Source organism: Somniosus microcephalus, chromosome 30 (assembly GCF_052327205.1).
Source record: "Somniosus microcephalus isolate GS21.2 chromosome 30, FLI_Smic_1.0, whole genome shotgun sequence".
In the NCBI taxonomy this organism is placed as follows: domain Eukaryota; kingdom Metazoa; phylum Chordata; class Chondrichthyes; order Squaliformes; family Somniosidae; genus Somniosus; species Somniosus microcephalus.
The window spans coordinates 36,447,119-36,468,627 of NC_141016.1; the positions used below are offsets into that span (position 1 = coordinate 36,447,119).

At 47.0% G+C, this 21,509-nt stretch overlaps 1 long non-coding RNA gene across 2 annotated transcripts; it reads left to right on the forward strand.

The window, feature by feature from the left end:
• The first annotated feature begins 309 nt into the window (after positions 1-309).
• Positions 310-20,363, forward strand: LOC147098142 (uncharacterized). 2 transcript variants are annotated; one of them, XR_015074275.1, is made up of 5 exons: positions 310-381; positions 15,897-16,007; positions 18,144-18,254; positions 18,748-19,466; positions 19,881-20,363. It is a non-coding gene; the product is annotated as an uncharacterized LOC147098142 (long non-coding RNA). The 2 variants fall into 2 exon arrangements; XR_015074274.1 differs by lacking the exon at positions 310-381 and having other exon boundaries at positions 15,433-16,007.
• Positions 20,364-21,509: the final 1,146 nt, after the last annotated feature.

Consider the following 21,509-nt stretch of genomic DNA (forward strand, 5'->3'; position numbering starts at 1 on the left):
ACTGGAGTTCATTTCTCCTGATACCCCCTCATTCCCTCTTCCCGAGGTCAATACAACTGGCCGCAGTCTGCTGGAGGTGAACATGTGTCTGTACAGAGACACAGACACACACACGGAATCACACACACAACTAAACTCCTCCAAATTCACGCTAACCAATTCTGGCCCTTGACTATCACTATATCTGTTAGTTGGATTTATTTGCAGATGAATTCCTGTGAAACGCGCGTGGAGTGAATCAAAATGTTAATCTCCCCGCCTTCCCTCCAACAGGTGCTGTCAGTCGCGGCAGGGAGTCGCCTGCTGGTTTGTACCAAGCAATTTATGAAGAGATTGTGAATTTTCAACCTGGCGAGGATTCGGCTCAGACCCAGGGTTCAGGTCTGTATTTTCCGTTTGATACCGAATCTTCACTGGAGAAGTGTCACCTCCCCTTAAATACCCCTTTTAATGGACAATGTACTGACTGGACACGATGAGCAGTCCACTCACTGCCCCCATGTGAAGGAGTCCTATCACAGTGACAGTGTCTCTGTGTCCGTGTGTATAGTGAGAGCAGCAATGGTTTGGGGAAGATTCCCACTGGTCGGTATTTGTCAAAGAACGGGTTTACGGTTTGTTTTTAAATAGCGGGCAGAGACGCTGTTTCCATTTCCCACCGGCTCCACACGGACTTCCTCAGATATCTGAGCCCAGGACTAATAAACCCATCGGCTGATTGTATTCTTTATTTTATATTCACTCAAACATCACCCGAAGTCACAGATCGATACAAAAGTATGGAGGTTATGCCTTAGTAATACAGGGCATTGGTGAGATCACATCTGGAGTACTGTGTACAGTATTGGTCTCCTTATTTAAGGAAGGATGTAAATGCGTTGGAAGCAGTTCAGAGAAGGTTTATTAGACTGATGCCTGGAATGGACGGGTTGTCTTTTGAGGAAAGCTTGGACAGGCTAGGCTTGTATCCACTGGAGTTTAGAAGAGTAAGAGCTGACTTGATTGAAACCTATCTATATATATATAGGACCAGAACTTCTGGTCCCCACGGGTGAGTACGCATGGGGTACGCACACGTAGGCCCAACAAAAGGGCCGGTTTCGTGCATGCACGGCACGTGCGTGGGAAACCGGAACTTCCGTTCCCTTAAAGGAAGGGATTCACAGGTCGAACGCATGTGCTGGAGTGGCAGCACGTATGCCGTGAACTTCCTTCTTTTTTGCAGGTTTCTCCGGGAGGGTAAGTCTCCAGGAGCTACCCTTTTCCAAAGCAGTCGCAAGGCCTGCTTTTAACAAGGTAAGTGGTGAATTAAGTAAAATTAAAACATTTTTCCACAGGTTTATTATTTTTAAATACTTTAAAGAAAGGTAAGTTTATTTTTAGCCCCATTAGAAACTGTAATTAATTTTTTCAAAAAATTGAATTCTTGTTATGGTCCAGACATTCGGGTCAGGGGCTTCCCACGCATGTAAGCCCCCGACCTGCACTTAGCTTGCACGCCGGCCATTGAGCTGTAGGACCCCGTGGGATTCCAATCCGGGGCCTGGTCCAGCTGCTGGCGCGCACTGCTTGCGTATCCCAGGGGCGCAGTTAGTTTGATGCATCACCTGGGATCACGTGGACCATGGGCAGCCAATCAGAGCAGGGATTGCTCCATTCATAAGTCTTGACAGGAAGTGCTGTCAAGACTTATAAATACTACGGCCCCAAAATAGCACTAAACCTTCAAATACATTTTTAAAAACTATCACATTTTTTAAATAAACTAAACTACATGAAATAACTATTCTAAACAATAACTTAAATTTTTGAAAAAAATTATTTTATCTTCTAACGGGGCTAAAAATAAACTTACCTTGCTTTAAAGTATTTAAAAATAATAACCCTGTAGAAAAAATGTTCTAAATTTAATTAATTCACCACTTACCTTGTAAAAAGCAGGCCTTACGCCTGCTTTTTACATTTCTAAATTCTGCAGACATACCCTCACGGAAAAAACGGTAAAAAGAAAGCTAAGTTTGATGCGCACGCGCAGCTTCTCCATGCACGCATTCAACCTCTGAACCTCTGCATTCAGAGGAACGGAAGTGGTGGTTTCCCATGCATGCGCAGTGCATTGAGAGTTTGGTCTCCAGATTAGCAGACATCGCGGTGGCGGAGCAGCGAGGCGAGGCCCAGTCGAGGCAGCCGGGAGCAGCAGCGGGTGTTGAGTCGAGTTGGAGCAGCAAGGCGAGGCAGCCGGGAGCAGCAGTGGGTGTTGAGCCGAGTTGGAGCAGCGAGGCGAGGCCCAGTCGAGGCAGCCGGGAGCAGCAGCGGGTGTTGATTCGAGTTGGAGCAGCGAGGCGAGGCCCAGTCGAGGCAGCCGGGAGCAGCAGCGGGTGTTGAGTCGAGTCGGAGCAGCGAGGCGAGGCCCAGTCGAGGCAGCCGGGAGCAGCAGCGGGTGTTGAGTCGAGTTGGAGCTGCGAGGCGAGGCAGCCTAAACAGGCTCGACAGGCAACATTCCAAAGGGAGGTCAGAATTCAAAAGTGACATCACAGCCAAGCTGGTAGGTGATTGGCTGGTTGGTGAGTACTTTTCCTTCCCTTTGAAAACCTTTATAAGTTGGTAAGTTCAATTAAATAGAGGTGTGATATTCATCATCTAGAATCGGGGCAGAGGGCATTTAAAAATAATAATAATAAATTTAATTAATTACATAGAATGGCAGAGCAGGTGATGTTTTTCTGCTGCAATATGTGGGAGCTGGTGGACACCATTGATTCTCATGGTGATCACATTTGCAGTAAGTGTTGGCTGCTCGAGGAACTCTGGCTCCGTGTTGATCAGCTGGAGTGCGAGCTTGAAACACTGCAACACATCAGTGAGGGGGAGTATTACCTGGACTCTGTGTTCCAGGAAGTAGTTACAGCAATGAGATTAACTAATTCAGATGCATTCCGTGGTCAGGGACAGGAGGGTGTGTCTGAGTGAGGCAGGTACGGGGATCCAGGAGGTAGTGTTGGAGGAGCTGCAGCCCTTGCTCTTGTCCAACAGGTTCGTGGCTCTTACTCCCTGTGAGGACAGGATCAGGGACTGCAGGGAGGATGAGCAACCTGGCCACAGCACCGTGGAACGAGGGGCCATTCAAGTGGGGGGGAGTAAAAAGAAATGTTGTAGTCGTAGGGGATAGTATCATTAGGGGGATATATAGGGTTCTTTGCAGCCGAGAGCAAGAGTCCTGAAGGCTGTGTTGCCTGCCCAGAGCCAGGGTTAAGGACATCTCCTCTGGGCTGGAGAGAAACGTGGAGTGGGAGGGGGAGGATCCGGTTGTCGTGGTCCATGTTGGTGCCAACGACAGAAATAGGACAAGGAAAGAGGTTCTGCTTAGGGAGTATGAGCAGCTAGGGGCCAAATTATAAAGCAGAACCACAAGGGTAATAATCTCTGGATTACTACTTGAGCCACGAGCAAATTTGGCGAGGGTAAATAAAATCAGAGAGTTAAGTGCGTGGCTCAAAGACTGGTGTGGGAGAAATGGGTTTTGCTTCTTGGGACACTGGCACCAGTACTGGGACGGGAGAGAGCTGTTCCATTGGGATGGACTTCACTTGGCCAGTGCTGGGGCTAGAAACCTTGCAAATCGAATAACTAGGGCTGTACAGAGAGCTTTAAACTAATTAGTGGCGGGGCGGTTTCAAAAGAGCGAAAAATAAAAATGTCAGTGGAGAGGGCAATAGAGCAAGGTAGCAGTGGGGGAATTAAAAACCAGAGCGTGTCAGGAAGGGACAGAATGTATAAAGATAAAGGTAGAGTAGTAAAGGGGGCAAAAGCAGGAATAAATTGTCACATAACATATTTAAAAGTTCTTTATCTGAATGCACGCAGCATTTGTAAAAAAAAATGGACGAGTTGATCATTTGAACTGAACTGAACTGAACTGGTACACATAACTACACATGAGTATGATCTGGTGGCCGTTACAGAAACATGGCTGCAAGGTGACCATGACTGGGAACTAAACATCCAGGGGTATTTGGCAATTAGGAAGGACAGACAGGATCGAAAGGGAGGTGGGGTGGCTATGTTAATAAAGGATGGAATCACTGCAATAGTGAGAAATGATATTGTGTAAAAGGATCAGGATAGTGAAACAGTTTGGGTGGAGATAAGGAATAATAAGGGGAAAAAGTCACTAGTGGGCGTAGTCTATAGGCCTCCTAACATTTGCAACTCTGTTGGTCCGAGTATAAATCAGGAAATAGTTGGGGCTTGTAATTAGGGAACAGCTATAATCATGGGGGATTTTAATTTTCATATTGACTGGACAAATCAAATTGGGCAGAGCAGCCTTGAGGAAGAGTTCATAGAGTGCATTAGGGACGGGTTCCTTGAGCAGTATGTAACTGAACCAATCAGGGGGCAGGCAATCTTAGATCTGGTCCTGTGTAATGAGACAGGATTAATTAAAAATGTCCTAGTAAAAGATCCCCTTGGAATGAGTGACCATAACCTGTTTGAATTCCAAATTCAGTTGGAGGGTGAGATTTGGATCTCAAACCAGCGTACTAAGCTTAAATAAAGGAGTCTATGAAGGTATGAGAGCAGAGTTGACTAAAGTGGACTGGGAAAATAGATTAAAGTGTAAGATGGTACATGAGCAGTGGTGTACATTCAAGGAGATATTTCACAACTTTCAAGAAAAATATATTCCAGTGAGGAAAAAGGGGCATAAAAGAAAAGACAGCCATCCGTGGCTAAGTAAAGTAATAAAGGATAGTATCCGACTGAAAACAAGGGCATATAAAGTAGCCAGATCTAGTGGGAGGATAGAAGATGGGGAAGCATTTGAAAGCCAGCAAAGAATAACTAAAAGATTAATTAAGAAAGCGAAGATAGATTATGAAACTAAACTAGCAAAAAATATAAAATCAGATAGCAAGAGTTTCTACAGCTATATAAAAAGAATAAGGGTGGCTAAAGTGAATGTTGCTCCCTTAGAGGTCGAGACCAGGAAATTAGTGGTGGGGAACATGGAGTTGGCAAAAACGCTGAACAAATATTTTGTATCAGTCTTTACAGTAGAGGACACTAAAAATATCCCAACACTGGACAAATAGGGAGCTATAGGGGGCAGAGGAGCAAAACACGATTAAAATCACTAAGGAGGTTGTACTCAGTAAGATAATGGGACTAAAGGCGGATAAATCCCCTGGACCTGATGGCTTACATCCTCGGGTCTTGAGAGAAGTAACGGTAGGGATTGTGGATGCATTGGTGGTAATTTTCCAAAACTCCCTGGATTCAGGAAATGTCCTTGCAGATTGGAAAACTGCTAATGTAACGCCCTTATTTAAAAAGGGAGGCAGACATAAGGCTGTAAACTATAGACCAGTTAGCCTAACATCTGTGGTTGGTAAAATGTTGGAGTCCATTATTAAGGAAGCAGTAACAGGACATTTGGATAAGCAAAATTTAATCAGACAGAGTCAGCATGGTTTTACGAAGGGGAAGTCATGTTTGACAAATTTGCTGGAATTCTTTGAGGACGTAACAAACAGGGTGGATAAAGGGGAACCAGTGGATGTGGTGTATTTGGACTTCCAAAAGGCATTTGACAAGGTGCCACAAAAAAGATGACTGCACAAGATAAAAAATCACGGGTCTGGGGGCAATATACTGGCATGGGTGGAAGATTAGCTACCCAACAGAAAATAGAGAGTTGGGATAAATGGTTCATTCTCGGGTTGGCAATCAATAACGAGTGGTTTTCCGCAGGGGTCAGTGCTGGGACCCCAACTCTTTACAATCTATATTAACGATTAGGAGGAAGGGACCGAGTGCAACGTATCCAAGTTTGCCGACGATACAAAGATGGGAGGGAAAGCAGTGAGTGAGGAGGACATAAAAAACCTGCAAAAGGACATAGACAGGCGAAGTGCGTGGGCAAAAAATTGGCAGATGGAATATAATGTTGGAAAGTGTGAGGTTATGCACTTTGGCAGAAAAAATCAAAGAACAAGTTATTATCTAAATGGAGAGAAACTGCAAAGTGTTACAGTACAAAGGGATCTGGGGGTCCTGGTGCATGAAACACAGAAGGTTAGTATGAAGGTGCAGCAGGTAATCAGGAAGGCCAATGGAATCTTGGCTTTTATTGCAAGGGGGATGGAGTATAAAAGCAGGGAAGTCATGCTGCAGTTATACAGGGTACTGGTGACGCCACACCTGGAATACTGCGTACAGTTTTGGTTTCCATATTTAAGAAAAGTTATAATTGCTCTTGAGGCAGTTCACAGAAGGTTCACTCGGTTGATTCCAGAGATGAGGGGGTTGACTTGTGAGGAAAGTTTGAGTAGATTGGGCCTCTACTCATTGGAATTCAGAAGAATGAGAGGCGATCTTATTGAAACATATAAGATTGTGAGGGGGCTTGATTGGGTGGATGCGGTGAGGATTTTTCCATTGATGGGTGAGACTAGAACTAGGGGGCATAATCTTAGAATAAGGGGCTGCTCTTTCAAAACTGAGATGAGGAGAAACTTCTTCACTCAGAGGGTAGTAAATTTATGGAATCTGCTACCTCAGAGTTGTGGAAGCTGTGACGTTAAATAAATTTAAAACGGAGATAGACAGTTTCCTAGCTGATAAAGGAATAAGGGGTTACAGGGAGATGGCAGGGAAGTGGACGTGAGTCAAAGTTCGAATCAGCCATGATCCTATTGAATGGCGGAGCAGGCCCGAGGGGCCGTATGGCCTACTCCTGCTCCTACTTCTTATGTTCTTATGTTATGAAACTGGCACTTCCATTGGGCCTACGAGTGAGTACCCCATGCATACTCAACCGTGGAGACCCGAATTTCTGGGCCATTATGGCCCAGAAATTGGGGTCAGAGGCTTCCTGCAGTTGCAAGCCTCTGACCTGCACTTACCTAGCCTGCCAGCTGTTGTGCTGTGTGCCCGCGTTGTATTCTGATCCTGGGCCTCTTCCAGCTGTTGGCGCACAGTGCTTGTGTATCCCAGGGGTGCAGTTAGTTCGAAGCGTCCCCTGGGGTCACGTGGGCCATGGAGAGCCAATCGTAACAGGGAATTTCTATTCATAGATTTGACAGGAAGACCTGTCAAATCCATGAATGCAGTTCAGCCCCAAAACATAACTAAAACTTCAAATACATTTCTTTGAATCAAATTTTTAAAGTAACTATAAATTACATAAAATAACTATTTTAAACAATAAGATCCTGAGGGGTCTGGACAGGGTGGACGTGGAGAGGGTGTTTCCTCTTGTGGGGGAATCTAGAACTAGGGGTCACTGTTTAAAACAGAAATGAGGAGAATTTTGTTTCTCACAGAGGGTCGCGAGTCTTTGGAACTCTCTTCCTCAAGGGCAGTGGAAGCTGAGTTTTTGAAAATTTTTAAGACAGAGTGATGCGCTATCAATTACTCATAAAAGACTGAGAGTTAAGAGAGTAACTAAAGGCTTTTATTAACAAAAGAATGAAGGTCTGCCTCGAGTGGTCGACCGGTCCAGAAATACAAAGGGCTGGGGAGCAGTCACCTTTATACTAGGACTTGTGGGAGGAGTCAGCCGAGGCATGTCCAGGCATGTACACAGTGGAATACAAACAGTGGTTTACCACATTCACCCCTTGTTTAAAATTGAGTCCGGCGGGGTGAAGTGTATTAAACGTTAGTGTATTGGAGTCTCTCCAGAGGTCTTGTCTGCCGCTGTGATCGGCATGGCGACGGCAGGGGTAGTGGAGCTTCTGGCGTCGAGTCCTGCGTAGGCTGTGGCACAGGCATTTCGTCCTCGTAGATGTCGAGCGGGTCGCGGGGCCGAGGCCTGCCGTCTGCTGGGGCTGGATATCGGATCGTGGGGGGGGGGGTGGTAGTGAGTAGTGGGTTACTGCGGCCCCCGAGGGTGCAAGGTCTCTTATGGAGACTGTGTCCTCCCGCCCGTCCGGATATGCAATGTAAGCATACTGGGGGTTGGCGTGGAGGAGGTCGACCCTCTCGACCAGGGGGTCCGTTTTATGGGTCCTCACGTGTCTGCTCAGTAGGACCGGCCCTGGGGACGTCAGCCATGGCGGTAGCGATGTCCCCGATGTGGACTTCCTTGGGAAGACAAACATTTTCTCATGGGGGGTGGCGTTAGTGGCAGTGCAGAGCAGTGACCGAATAGAGTGGAGCGCATCGGGGAGCACATCCTGCCAGCGGGAGGTTGGAAGGCCCCTAGACTTTAAGGCTAGCAGGGCGGCCTTCCAAACTGTTGCATTTTCTCTTTCCACCTGTCCGTTCCCCCGGGGGTTGTAACTGGTGGTCCTGCTTGTGACAATACCCCTAGTTAGCAGGTACTGACGGAGTTCATCGCTCATAAACGATGAGCCCCGGTCGCTATGGATATAGCTGGGGAAACCGAACAGGGTGAAGAGGTCATTCAGACATTTAATGACCGTGGCACTGGTCATGTCCGGGCAGGGGATGGCGAACGGGAAACGGGAGTACTCATCAATAATATTGAGGAAGTACACATTGCGGTCGGAGGAGGGGAGAGGCCCTTTAAAATCAACGCTCAGGCGCTCGAAGGGGCGAGTGGCTTTTATCAGGTGGGCCCTGTCTGGTCTATAAAAGTGCGGTTTCCACTCAGCGCAGACTTGGCAGTTCCTTGTCATGGTCCTGACCTCCTCAATAGAGTAAGGCAGGTTGCGGGCCTTGATGAAGTGGAAGAACCTGGTGACCCCCGGGTGGCAGAGGTCATTGTGGAGGGCCCGCAGTCTATCGATCTGCGCGCTGGCGCAGGTGCCACACGATAGCGCATCCGGGGGTTCATTGAGCTTCCCGGGCCGGTACAAGATCTCGTAATTGTAGGTGGAAAGTTCGATTCTCCACCTCAAGATCTTGTCATTTTTGATTTTGCCCCTCTGCTTGTTGTTAAACATGAAAGCAACTGAACGCTGGTCAGTGAGCAGGGTAAATCGTTTTCCAGCCAGGTAGTGCCTCCAATGACGCACAGCCTCCACAATCGCCTGGGCCTCCTTCTCAACAGCGGAGTGTCTGGTCTCCGGGCCTTGGAGGGTTCGTGAAAAGAAGGCCACGGGTCTCCCCGCCTGATTGAGGGTAGTGGCCAGGGCAAAGTCGGACGCGTCGCTTTCCACCTGGAAGGGGATGGATTCGTCCACTGCGTGCATGGTGGCTTTGGCAATGTCCTCCTTGATACGGTGGAAGGCTAAGCGGGCCTCTGCCATCAAGGGAAAAGAGGTGGACTTGATCAGCGGACGGGCCTTGTCCGCATAGTAGGGGACCCACTGGGCGCAATAGGAGAAAAACCCTAGGCACCTCTTCAGGGCCTTGAGGCAGTGGGGCAGTGGGAGTTCCATAAGGGGACGCATCCGGTCGGGGTCAGGGCCGATGACTCCGTGTTCCACAACACAGCCAAGGATGGCGAGGCGGTTTGTGCGGAATATGCACTTCTCCTTGTTATATGTCAGGTTCAGGAGTTGGGCGTTGCGGAGGAATTTTTCGAGGTTTGCATCATGGTCCTGCAAGTCACGGCCCCAGATGGTCACATTGTCCAGATATGGGAAAGTGGACTGCAACGCATTTTGATCTACCATCCGGTCCATCTCCCTTTCGAAGACGGAGACCCCATTGGTGACGCCAAAGGGATCCCTAAGGAAGTGATAGAGCGGCCGTTTGCCTCAAAGGCAGTATACTGGCGGTCCTCAGGGCAGATAGGGAGCTGGTGGTACACTGATTTCAGGTCAATGGTCGAGAAGACGCGGTACTGCGCGATCTGGTTGACCATATCAGCTATGCGGGGGAGTGGGTAGGCGTCTAGCAGGGTGTAGCGATTTATTGTCTGGCTGTAGTCGATGACCAGGCGCTGCTTCTCGCCGGTCTTAACGACCACAACCTGGGCTCGCCAGGGGCTGGTGCTGCCCTCAATAATCCCTTCCTTCAGGAGCCACTCCACTTCGGTTTTAATGAAAACCCTGTCCCCGGCACTGTATCGCCTGCTCTTTGTGGCGATGGGCTTACAGTCGGGGGTGAGGTTAGCAAACAGTGGGGGGGGGGTGACTCTGAGTGTGGAGAGGTTGCACCTGGTGCGCGGCGGGCAATTTGGAAGCTGCTGGCTGCGGACTGTGAGTGGGCGTAGGGGTCCACCGTACGCCATCGTAACACTTTTAAGGTGGCACTGAAAATCTAACCCCAGCAGGACGGCAGCGCAGAGGTCGGGCAGGACCAGAAGTTTAAAATGATCGTACACGGTCCCGTCTACTACGAGTGTCACCACGCAGTAGCCGCCGATGTCCGCCGACTGGGACTCGGAGGCCATAGAAATCCGCTGGTGTGCAGGCAGGACTGGGAGAGAGCAACGCCACACCGTGTCGGGGTGAATGAAGCTCTCTGTGATCCCAGAGTCAAAAAGGCAGATTGTATCGTGACCATTTACCTTAATGTCCATTGTGGAACTGGCCAGCTGGTGCGGTCTCGCTTGGTCCAGTGTAACGGATGCCAGCGTAGGGGTCGGTGTGTCGCTGCGGGTATCAGATGAGGCGGTGTTGGGGGCCTGCTGCGTTCCGGCTGTCATCCAAGATGGCAGCGTCCATGATCCCCATGTGGCTGGAGGCGTCCAAAATGGCTGCTGTACCGGTGGTTCGCACATGGCCGGGGAGGCCCAAGATGGCGGCCCGCATGGCCCATACGCGGCGCTGCTGGGGTTTGGGGTGGCTTTGGCCCTGCAAACGCTAGCATAGTGTCCCTTCTTCCCGCAGCCCGAGCAGATCGCGTTTTTCGCCGGGCAGCGCGCTCTGGGGTGTTTTGCCTGGCCACAGAAGTAGCATTTCTGGCCTTGGGGCACTGCTGTCTGGCCTTGGGACACTGCTGCGGTAGTTGGGCCGCTGCTGGGGTGTGGCTGGGGTGGCACGGTGCTATGAGGCGTTCCTACCATGTCCCAGGCTGCCATTCCCCACGGCGTCCACGGTGCAGAGGAGTAGGCATTCATGCCCCGGTAGGCTGCATCCAATGATAGTGCGAGTTCAGAGGCCTTGTTGAGGTCGAGGTCACTCTGCTCCAACAGTCGCTGTCGGGTGTAATTGGATCTGTGGCCCGCTACAAAAGTGTCCCGGATAAGTTCCTCTGTGTACACGGCGGCCTTTACATCCTTACAACCACAGGCCCGGCCAAGCACAGACAGTGCCTGAAGGTATTCCACGGTCGATTCCCCAGGTTGTTGTTTCCGACTCCCCAGAAGGTGCCTGGCGTACACTTCGTTCACTGGGCACGTGTACTGGTCCTTGAGGAGCTTGATAGCTTCCACGTACGAGGTCGCGTCTTGGATGACCGAGTACACTCGGTGGTTCACTTTGGAGGTCAGGGCATCTAGTTTGTCCTCGTCCGATTTGATTGCTGCGGAGGCGGTCAGGAATTTTTCGAAACACCTAAGCCAGTGAGTAAACTTGGTGGATGAGTCCGCCTCCCGATGATCTAAGTCCAGGCATGCTGGTGTGAGGATCTTCTCCATTATAAAAATTTTGTTAATAAAATTGATGCGCTATCAATTACTCATAAAAGACTGAGAGTTAAGAGAGTAACTAAAGGCTTTTATTAACAAAAGAATGAAGGTCTGCCTCGAGTGGTCGACCGGTCCAGAAATACAAAGGGCTGGGGAGCAGTCACCTTTATACTAGGACTTGTGGGAGGAGTCAGCCGAGGCATGTCCAGGCATGTACACAGTGGAATACAAACAGTGGTTTACCACACAGAGGTAGATAGATTCTTGATAAGCAAAGGGGTGAAAGGTTATTGGGGGTAGGCGGGAATGTGGAGTAATCAGATCAGCCATGATCTTATTGATTGGCGGAGCAGGCTCGAGGGGCCGAGTGGCCTACTCCTGCTCCTAATTTGTATGTTCGTATGATTGAAATCATCTTCATTCCTTCCTTTATAATATTGGCCTCGAATTTGCGATCGAAGGCTTGCCATAGACGAACGACTCTGGACCGCAAGCAAAGTACGCAGCTACCTGTTGCCTCCAGACCTTTGGTCTGTTCTGCTCTTGGGCCTGCAGGCGTCCACCTGTGTAAAAGCCCTGTATCCCAGACGCGCAAGCGGTTCACGTGGGCCAGTCCAACCAATCACAAAGGGGAATTCCTATTTTGTTTTTGGGGAATCCATTTCAGTACGGAATCCCCGTAACCAGAATGGCCCAGATTTCCCGGGGCCGTTGGCCGAGTACGTGGTGTGTACCCAGCTGTAACTCACCCCCGAGTTCCGGGTTTCCACGTTCGATGCGCATGCGCGAAAACTCGGAACTTGCGCTCTGTCAAGTTTCAGCTCGACATCCACCACATCCCCGGAAATGGACATTCCCTGGCGGAGAGCTGGGCTATTTACCCAACTACTGCCCAGCGAATGCCCGTGAAACTCTTACCCCTGGTAAAAGCAGGGGTAAGGTCGTCTCTTAACAGTGTAAGAGTTTAAATAAATATTAAAATATATATTTTTAAATTATTTATAGGTAAAAAAAATTAAATTTTGTTTAGGTTATTTTTAACACCTGTAAAACGTTTACATTTATTTTTCAAAAAATTAAACTTCTGTTTTAAATATTTAATGAAATTGTATTTTAATTAATTTTGAACGTGTAATGATTTGTTTTTATTTAACTGGTGTGTAATTGACATTTTAGGGGATTCCTTTTCATGCTGATGGTGATTCTGTGCCTAAAGCCCCATAAGCAGAATGGTGATCCGCCTTTCTGATTGTTTGGGACGGCTCACATGATCCCAGAGGCGCTCACAAACCACGTGCACCTGAGACACGTGGGCCTTTACGCAGGTGTTGGCGGAGAGGCCCAGGAGCGCAAATGTCCAAACCTCCGAGACCATCAGGTCGGTTCGCACTATTCTTGCGTTTTGGAGGCATTCGCCCGCGGGAAGCCCCCGACCGCAAATTGAAAGAGCATTTACAGCACTTAAATAAAAATAAATAATCACAGGTTCCAAATTAGTTAAAACTCAATTTAATTAAACATTTAAAATCATTTTTTGTAGAATAAATATAAAAATTTTAAAGGGTCCAAATATAACCTAAACTAACGTTAAAGATTTAAATAACATGCACACAGGTAAAAGAAGGCCTTACCCCTGCTTTTACCAGGTTTAAGGGTTTTGTGAGCATTCGCTGGGCAGTAGTTCGGCAAATAGTCCAACTCTGCAGCAGTGAATGTCGATTTCCTGCGGATTCGAACGATCTGTTAAACAGAATCTGGACAGATTGCAAGTTCTGGGCTGTCGGGCATCACAGGCGGAACCCCGGAACTTGCGGGAAACTTACGATGGTGTGTGTACACCATCATAGGCCGCAGAAAATCCAGGCCATCATTTCCTGTGTTAGCTGACCTTGGAGTCTCTGTCACTAACATTTCATTTTATTCCCTTTAATCAATCCCATAAAAACTCGCTGATCTTATGAGGCGACAGCCACATTGTCCCAGATTCCATTTCTCTCGGTGACTGGATTCCTGTATCCGGAACATGTTCCTCGCAGGAAATCCTAACCTCTGATTGGTTGTTTCTATACGACTTATTCTAACAGGTTGTATTCTGATATATAACATTAATTTACACATTGTGCTTCAGGATATCAGAGCAATACGCTTATCAAATCGATGAATCATTTGGCTTGGGCTATATTTAGGGAGGGAGTTAACCGTTAACATAAATCATTTGATTAAAAAACAGATGGATGAACGAATCGGATATTGTCCTCCTTGCACTATTTTCTGACCCATGTGTGGGGTGGGGGTCCAATTTGTGCCGTCACCACCGGCGGTTTGAGTCTCTGAAAATGAAAGAGACGGCAGGATTGTGGAGGGATCATGATCAGGAAACCCCGCTCCCTCTCTCTCTGTACTAAACAACTATGTTATAGACTATTATCTCTGCTCTGATACCTATTACCTGTACTAATGGGCTGTACTATATATTATTGGCCCAGAAATTCGGATCGGGGGCTTCCCGCGGGTGCATGCCCCCGACCTACACTTACATAGCGCGCCGAAAGTAGAGGCCTGGGCCTGCGTGTATTTCTGGTCTGTGGCCTGCCCCAGCTCCCGGCGCGCTGTGCTTGCGTGATCCAGTGGCGTAGTTAGTTCGATGCGTCGGCTGGGATCACGTGAGCACTGGGCAACCAATCGGAGGATGCAAAAGTCCATTCATGAGTTAGACATAAGACCTGTCAAGCTCATGAAAACTCCGGGCGCCCAAAACAGTACATAACCTTAAAATATTTTTTTTTTAAATCACAATATTTAAATCAACTATAAATAACATTAAATAACAATTTTAAACAAAAATTTAATTTTTTGAAAAACTAATTTTATAAAAAATCGGAGCTAAAAATACACTTACCTTACTGTACAGTATATAAAATTATAAACCTGTGGAAAAAATGTTCTAATTTTAATTAATTGACCACTTACCTTTTAAACTGATGTCCTTACGTCTGCTTTTTTAATGTGTAAAAAGTGGAGGCCTTCACGCACGGGCAAACCTGTCAAAAAACCGGAAGTTCAATGCGCACGCGCTGCCTCATACGTCGCACGCATTTCACCTCTTAACCCCTCCTTTCAGGGGACCGGAAGTGCCGTTTTCCCGCGCATGCGCTGTGCATGCAAGAAACCGGCACTTCCATCCGAATTACTGGGCCATTGTGTCTGACCGCTGCGAGGGCCGTCATTTATGGTCCATCCTTATTTGCCCTGATAAGGTGGTGATGGGCGTTCCTCTTGAACCGCTGCAGTCCTTGTGGTGAATGATTACCACAATGGTGTCAGTTACAAAATTCCATCACATTGTCACAGGGATGATGAAGCTATTGGGCTGGAAATTGCGGTCGGAGGCTTCCCGCAGGCGATTGCCTCTGAACCACAATTAAACTCCGCACCTACCTGGTGCCTCTGGACCTTCGGACACTTGTGCTCCTGGGCCTCCAGGCATATGCCTGTGTAAAGGCCCAGGAGCACATGCGGTGCGCAAGCGCCCCTGGGATAAGGTGGGCCAGCCCAACAAAGCACAAAGGGTGATTCTCATTATTCTTATGGGGATTCAATTTAAAGAAAGACATGCATTTATATGGCGCCTTTCACGACCACTGGACGTCTGAAAGCACTTTACAGCCAATTAAGTACTTTTGGAGTGTAGTCACTGTTGCAATGTGGGAAATGGGGCAGCCAAGTTACGCACAGCAAGCTCCCACAAACAGCAATGTGATAATGACCAGATAATCTGTTCTTGTTATCTTGATTGAAGAACAAATATTTAACTACGGAATCCACATAAGCATAATAGGAATCCCCTAAAAAATACATTTTAACAAAACTGAAATAAAAATAAATCATCACATAGTCAAAATTAATTCAAATAAAATGTAATTAACCATTTAAAAGGAAAATTTAATTTTTTGAAATATAAATTTAAACATTTTTCAAGGGGCAAAAAATATCGTAAACTAATTTAAAAGGTTTATGTATGTTTAAATAATTTAAATACATGTATTTTACTATGTATTTAAATGCTTACACTGGTACAAGAAGGCCTTACGCCTGCTTGTACCAGGTGTAAGGGTTGTGTGGGCATTCGCTGGGCGGTAGTTGGGCAAATAGCCAAACCCTGCGCCAGCGAATGTCCATTTCCTGCGGATGAGCACGATCTGTCAAACAGAATCTCAACAGATTGCAAGTTCTGGGTTTTTGTGCATGTGAATCACATGTGGAAACACGGAACTTGTGGGACACTTATGACCATGTACACTGTGTGTATGCGGTCATAGGCCCTGGAAAATCCGGCTCATTATGTTGTCTGCTCCGATATCCTGAACAATCTCTCCAATAACCATCCATTATTTGTGTTTGACAGTTTCTGGTTCCATTGACTGCCTCAATCAGATTGAATATTACACCAGTGACATTTTGGGTGACACTGACCCCGGATCAGAAAATCCTGAAGGGAACTCCTCCAGTATTCAAGGTGGGTACATTTTTACTTCCTACAATCTCTTTATTGCACTTCACGCTTTCTACTACCTAAAACCAACAACTAAAGATAACAGAGCTTACTTGCCGATGAATGACACTGCCAGGGACCCGTAGTACCGGACAGTGATTTTAGTTACAAAATATTGTAGAAATAATTTGGATTTGAAACAAAATCATGTTAATTTCCCCCAATGGTATAATGGAATATTTTTTCGTTCCTGGATTCGCTGGCAAGGCCAGCATTTATTGCCCATCCCTAATTGCCCTTGAGAAGGTGGAGGTGAGACAGCTTCTTGAACCGCTGGAGTCCCTGTGCTGTTACAGAGTGAGTTACAGGATTTTGGCCCAAGGACAATGAAGTAATGTCGATATATTTCCATGTCAGAATGGTGTGCAACTTGGAGGGGAACTTGCAGGCGATGGTGTTCCCTGGTGCCTGCTGGCCTTGTCCTTCTAGGTCTTAGAGGTCGCGGGTTTGGGAGGTGCTGCTTAAGAAGCCTTGGCGAGTTGCTGCAGTGCATCTTGTAGATGGTACACACTGGAGCCACGGGGCGCTGGTCGTGGAGGGAGAGAATCTATAAGGTGCTGGATGGGGTGCCAATCAAGCGGGCTGAATTGTCCTCGATGGTGTCGAGCTTCTTGAGTGTTGCAAGAGCTGCACTCATCCAGGCAAGTGGAGAGTATTCCATCACACTCCTGACTTGTGCCCTGTAGATGGTGGAAAGGCTTTGGGCAGTCAGGAAATGAGACACTCGCCGCAGAATACCTGGCCTCTGATCTGCTCTTGTAGCTATAGTATTTATGTGACTGGTCAATGGTGACACCTTCCATTACTTTGCTGATGATTGAGAGTAGACTGATGGACCGGTAATTGGCCGGATTGGATTTGTCCTGCTTTTTGGGAATTGTCAAACCTGGGCAGTATTCCACATTGTCGGGTAAATGCCAGTGTTGTAGCTGTACTGGGACAGCTTGGCTTCAGGCGCGGCTAGTTCTGGAGCACAGGTCATGAGCCGACATGTTGTTAGAGCCCATGGCCATTGCTGTATCCAGTACACTCAGCCGTTTCTTGATATCACGTGGAGTGAATCGAATTGACTGAAGACTGGCTTCTGTGATGGTGGGGGACCTAGGAGGAGGCCGATATGGATCATCCACTCGGCACTTCTGGCTGAAGATGGTTGCAAACGCTTCAGCCTTGTCTTTTGAACTCGCGTGCTGGGCTCTGCCAGCATGGGGGATGGGGATACTGATGAAGCCTGTTACTCCCGTTAGTTGTTTAATTATCCACCACCATTTACTACTGGATGTGGCTGGACTGCAGAGCTTTGATCTGAACTGTTGATTCTGTAAATCCTGTACCCTTGCTGCCCTCAGTCCTTCTTCCAAGTGGTGTTCAACATGGAGGAGCACTGATTCAGCAGCTGAGGGAGGGTGGTAGTTGGTAATCATCAGCAGGTTTCCTTGCTCATGCTCGACCTGAAGCCAAAGGACTCCATGGTTCTGGAGTCAATGTTCAGCAATCCCATTGCCACTTCCTCCCGAATGTATAGCACTGTACCGACACTTATGGTGGGTCTGTCCACCTGGTGGGACAGAACAAACCTACGGTTTGTGTTGGAGGAGTTACCTAATGGCTTTAAGGTATGATTCTTTGAGTATGACTTTGTCAGGCTGTTGCTTGCTAGTCTGTGCAGCTATGGGACAATTTTGGCACAAGTCCCCAAATATTAATGCGATGGACTTTGCATTGTTGAGTGGGCTGTGTGTGCCACTGTCGTGTCCAAGGTCGATCATGATCAGGAAACCCCGCTCACTCTCTCTGTACTAACCGACTATGTTACACACTATTTTCTCTGCTCTGATACCTGAGGTATTACCTGTACTAATGGACTGTAGGTTATTGTGTTTGGGAGGGCCGGCATTTATGGCCCATCTCTAGTTACCCTGATAAGGTAGTGGTGGGCCTTCTCCTGAACCACTGCAGTCCTTGTAGTGAATGATCTCCCACAATGGTGTCAGTTACCAAAATCCAGGATATTGTCACAGGGACGATGAAGGTATTATGTTGTCTGCTCCGATGTGCTAAAAATCTCTCCAATAACCATCCATTTTTTGTGTTTGACAGTTTCGGGTTCCATTGACGCCCTCAATCAGATTGAAAATTACACTAGTGACATTTTGGGTGACACTGATCCGGGATCAGAAAATCCTGAAGGGAACTCCTCCAGTATTCAGGGTGGGTATATTTTCACTCCCTACAATCTTTGTTGGACTTCACACACTTTATTACCTAAAAGACATCAGAGCTTACTCGCCGAAAAATAACACTGCCAAGGATCCGTAGTACTGGACGGTGATCTTATTTACAAAATATTGTGGAAATAGTTTGGATTTGAAACAAAATCATTTCGAATTTCCCCAATGGTATAATGGAAGGAAACATTCAGTTCATTGTGTTTCCTCACACGGCTCTATGGGCCGAGAAATGTGAAATGTGTGTGCAGGTTGGGTGGGTGATTCAGTGGGAAATGTGTGACTTTAAAACGGAGACTAAACTACCCCGACATGACACGGTCCAATCATTCCCCCAGATAGCCCCACTTCACCCGAAGACCACATTGGTCCGCTCTCCCGCCCTGCAAGGCCCGGGTAGATTGATTTATAATAATATCATTCTGAGCACTCAGTGCTGGCATTTGGTTTCAGTGGAAATCTCTATTTCCTCCCAGGTCCGGTTCCGAGCGACTATGACGATATTGAGACTGGAGTCACTGGCACTCAGGGCGGTCCTGATGATCTCCTCACACTCAAAAGTGCCGGCGGTGATCTCTCCACTCTCGGTGAGTTACATCTCTGACATTCCCGCAGTCACCAGCCCTCTGTGTAGGAATGGACTGGCGCTGTTTTAAATTCCCTTTCAATCGGCGGTGACACAGAGCGATGGTTGATTGAAGTCCATGTTGTGATTACAGGAAATGAAGTGTTCTAGAACAGGGATGTTCTAGAAAAGAGATCCTGATGCTGTTCAGTTTGGATTATCTTCATTTTTAATACTCGCACCAGGAATCATTCCAGTGCTCAAACTGAACCGCCCGATTCTCGGATATTAGATGCACCTCGTCTGCTGTCACCCAGCGGTAAAACACAGCACGGGGGTGTGGGTAGAAAACAATTCTCTTCCACTCACAGACCAGCAAAGTCCAGCCCCTTCAAAAAATTGACAGATATATGTGACCCACACTGATGCGGGTTTTACCGCCATCATTAACCCATAATCTGTCTCTCCCACAGTGTACAGCTCTCAGACCCGCACTGATCCCGGTTTACCGGTTGCTTCCACTCCTGGTAACAATGACCATGTTCACTGTGACACGTTCACAACCCCGGACATTCCGCCACCGATGGGCAGTGACTGTGTGGCTCAAAATGTTACATCTACGTCAAGCCGGTAAGAGCAATGTTTTATTATCTGCTGCATTGTTTGTGCCCCAGTGCTGGGGAATGTCCAGTCCCGGGTGGATTCTACTGTGTGACAATGGGCAGTGTGTTCAACCGGTAGTGATACTGAAACTAGCAGAGAGAACATGCTGTGTATTTACTGTGGGAATAAATACCCCATTATACTGGCTGTAATTAATTCAATTCTATGATTGTGGGGAGTGTGTTTAACTGCAAACGATACTGAAACTGTCAGAGAGAAGATGTTGTTTATTTATTATTTGAAGAAAAGACTAATTGAAGTGAAATATCAGGGAGAATATTGTGAGTAGTGAAAACGAGTCCATTGGATTGTATGGTGTGTTGGTGAAATGTTTAATCCTCTCTCTCTCTCTCTCTCAAGGTGTTTGTTTTTTCCTTTCAGGTAAAAGTCAGCGGAAAATCCCGGATGCGATGTCCCGGGGCGTGTCACAGACAAGCGGGAAATATTGTGTGTGAAATCTGAGAGAATGTCCATTAACTTTTCCAACAGTGTGAACATGCTGAATGTGCGTTTCGTCACGATATAAACATCACTTTATTTCATCAATCGCCATGTTAATTTGTTTTGAAATAAATAGATTTAGCTTTTCTCTATATTTTGGCTGCGTTCTGCTTAATTAAAAATTATAAAACAAAGAATGTATTCGGTTAATTTCTGTCTATATTAATACTGTAAGCCACTGCTTTGCGTGGATTAATCAACTCTGTAACAAAGATTAAGAACCTATGTTTATTGTTGAAGGGTTTATATGAACTTCATTTTGTAACCGCTTCAATTTTTCATCCTCTATTTAAGATGGTTCAGAACACGCAAGGGGTCAAGTGATGTACGTAGCGTTTAAAAATAAAAAATGATTTTATTAAATGTTATGGTTGAAATTTGTGCCTATGTCGATGTTCATGTTTTTATTTTGTCCCATTACTAAACACACACCAATCCCTAGATACAGCCGAATGTTGTTTTACTGCACGACACCTGCCCCTGGGAATTCGGCGTATGGCGGGAAACCAGGAGAATCTGATCAGAGTTCCACGGCCACTGTTATTGGACTTTAATTCTAAAAGCTAAATACTCCAGTTATTCAGCCGCAGTGAGCAATGAGCAATGGTCACTCAATCAGCAAAACGATTGTACCGTGCAGTTTCCGCCAGCAGGTGGCGATGCTTATTCCATCAGTCTGACCACTGCAATGGCAGGAATCCACCAGCAGAGGGCGAACATTATTATAAATAAAAACAGAAAATGCTGGAACCACTCAGCAGGTCAGGCAGCATCTGTGGAAAGAGAAACAGTTAACGTTTCATGTCAGTGATATCTTCAGAAATTTAAAATGTTAGAGATTAACCGCTTTTAGTAAATAAAGAGCCAGGGAAAAGGGGGCATGAAAAGATCAAACGGCTGAAGATCTGTGATAGGATGGAGGGCAGGAGTGATTCAGTGAATCCTCGCTTCCCTCACTCTGATCCATGTCCCTGTGAACTTGCAGCATTCCATTCTCTCAGGTACAAACCTGACATTATCATTAATTCTGCTGATAAGGGAGTCGCTGTTGTTGTGTGTTGAAAATAGCGCTACCTTGTGGACTCTAAACACAAAGGCCCACAATTTGCGATCGGAGGCTTCCCGCGGGTGGATGCCTCCGACCTGTGAAAAATCTCCGCATTTCCCTGGTGGCCCGGGAGGTTTGGAGTCTCGCGATCCTGGGCTTCTCCGGGTCCGCGCGGGCAGAGGCCCAGGGATCTCCGGTGCGCATGCAGGTCACAAGCACCCCTGGGCTCACATGGGCCAGCTCAACCAATAAAAGAAGGGAATCGCCATTCATACTTCTGGGAGTTTGGTGCGTCCGGAGCTCCCAAAAACATGAATGGGGATCACTTTAAAAATACACGAACACATAAAATAAATAAATATCATATTTAAAATTAATTAAAATTCCATTTAATTAATTATTTTAAACGAAACTTTAATTTTTTGAAAATATATGTATTAATGGGGCGACAATCAACTTAC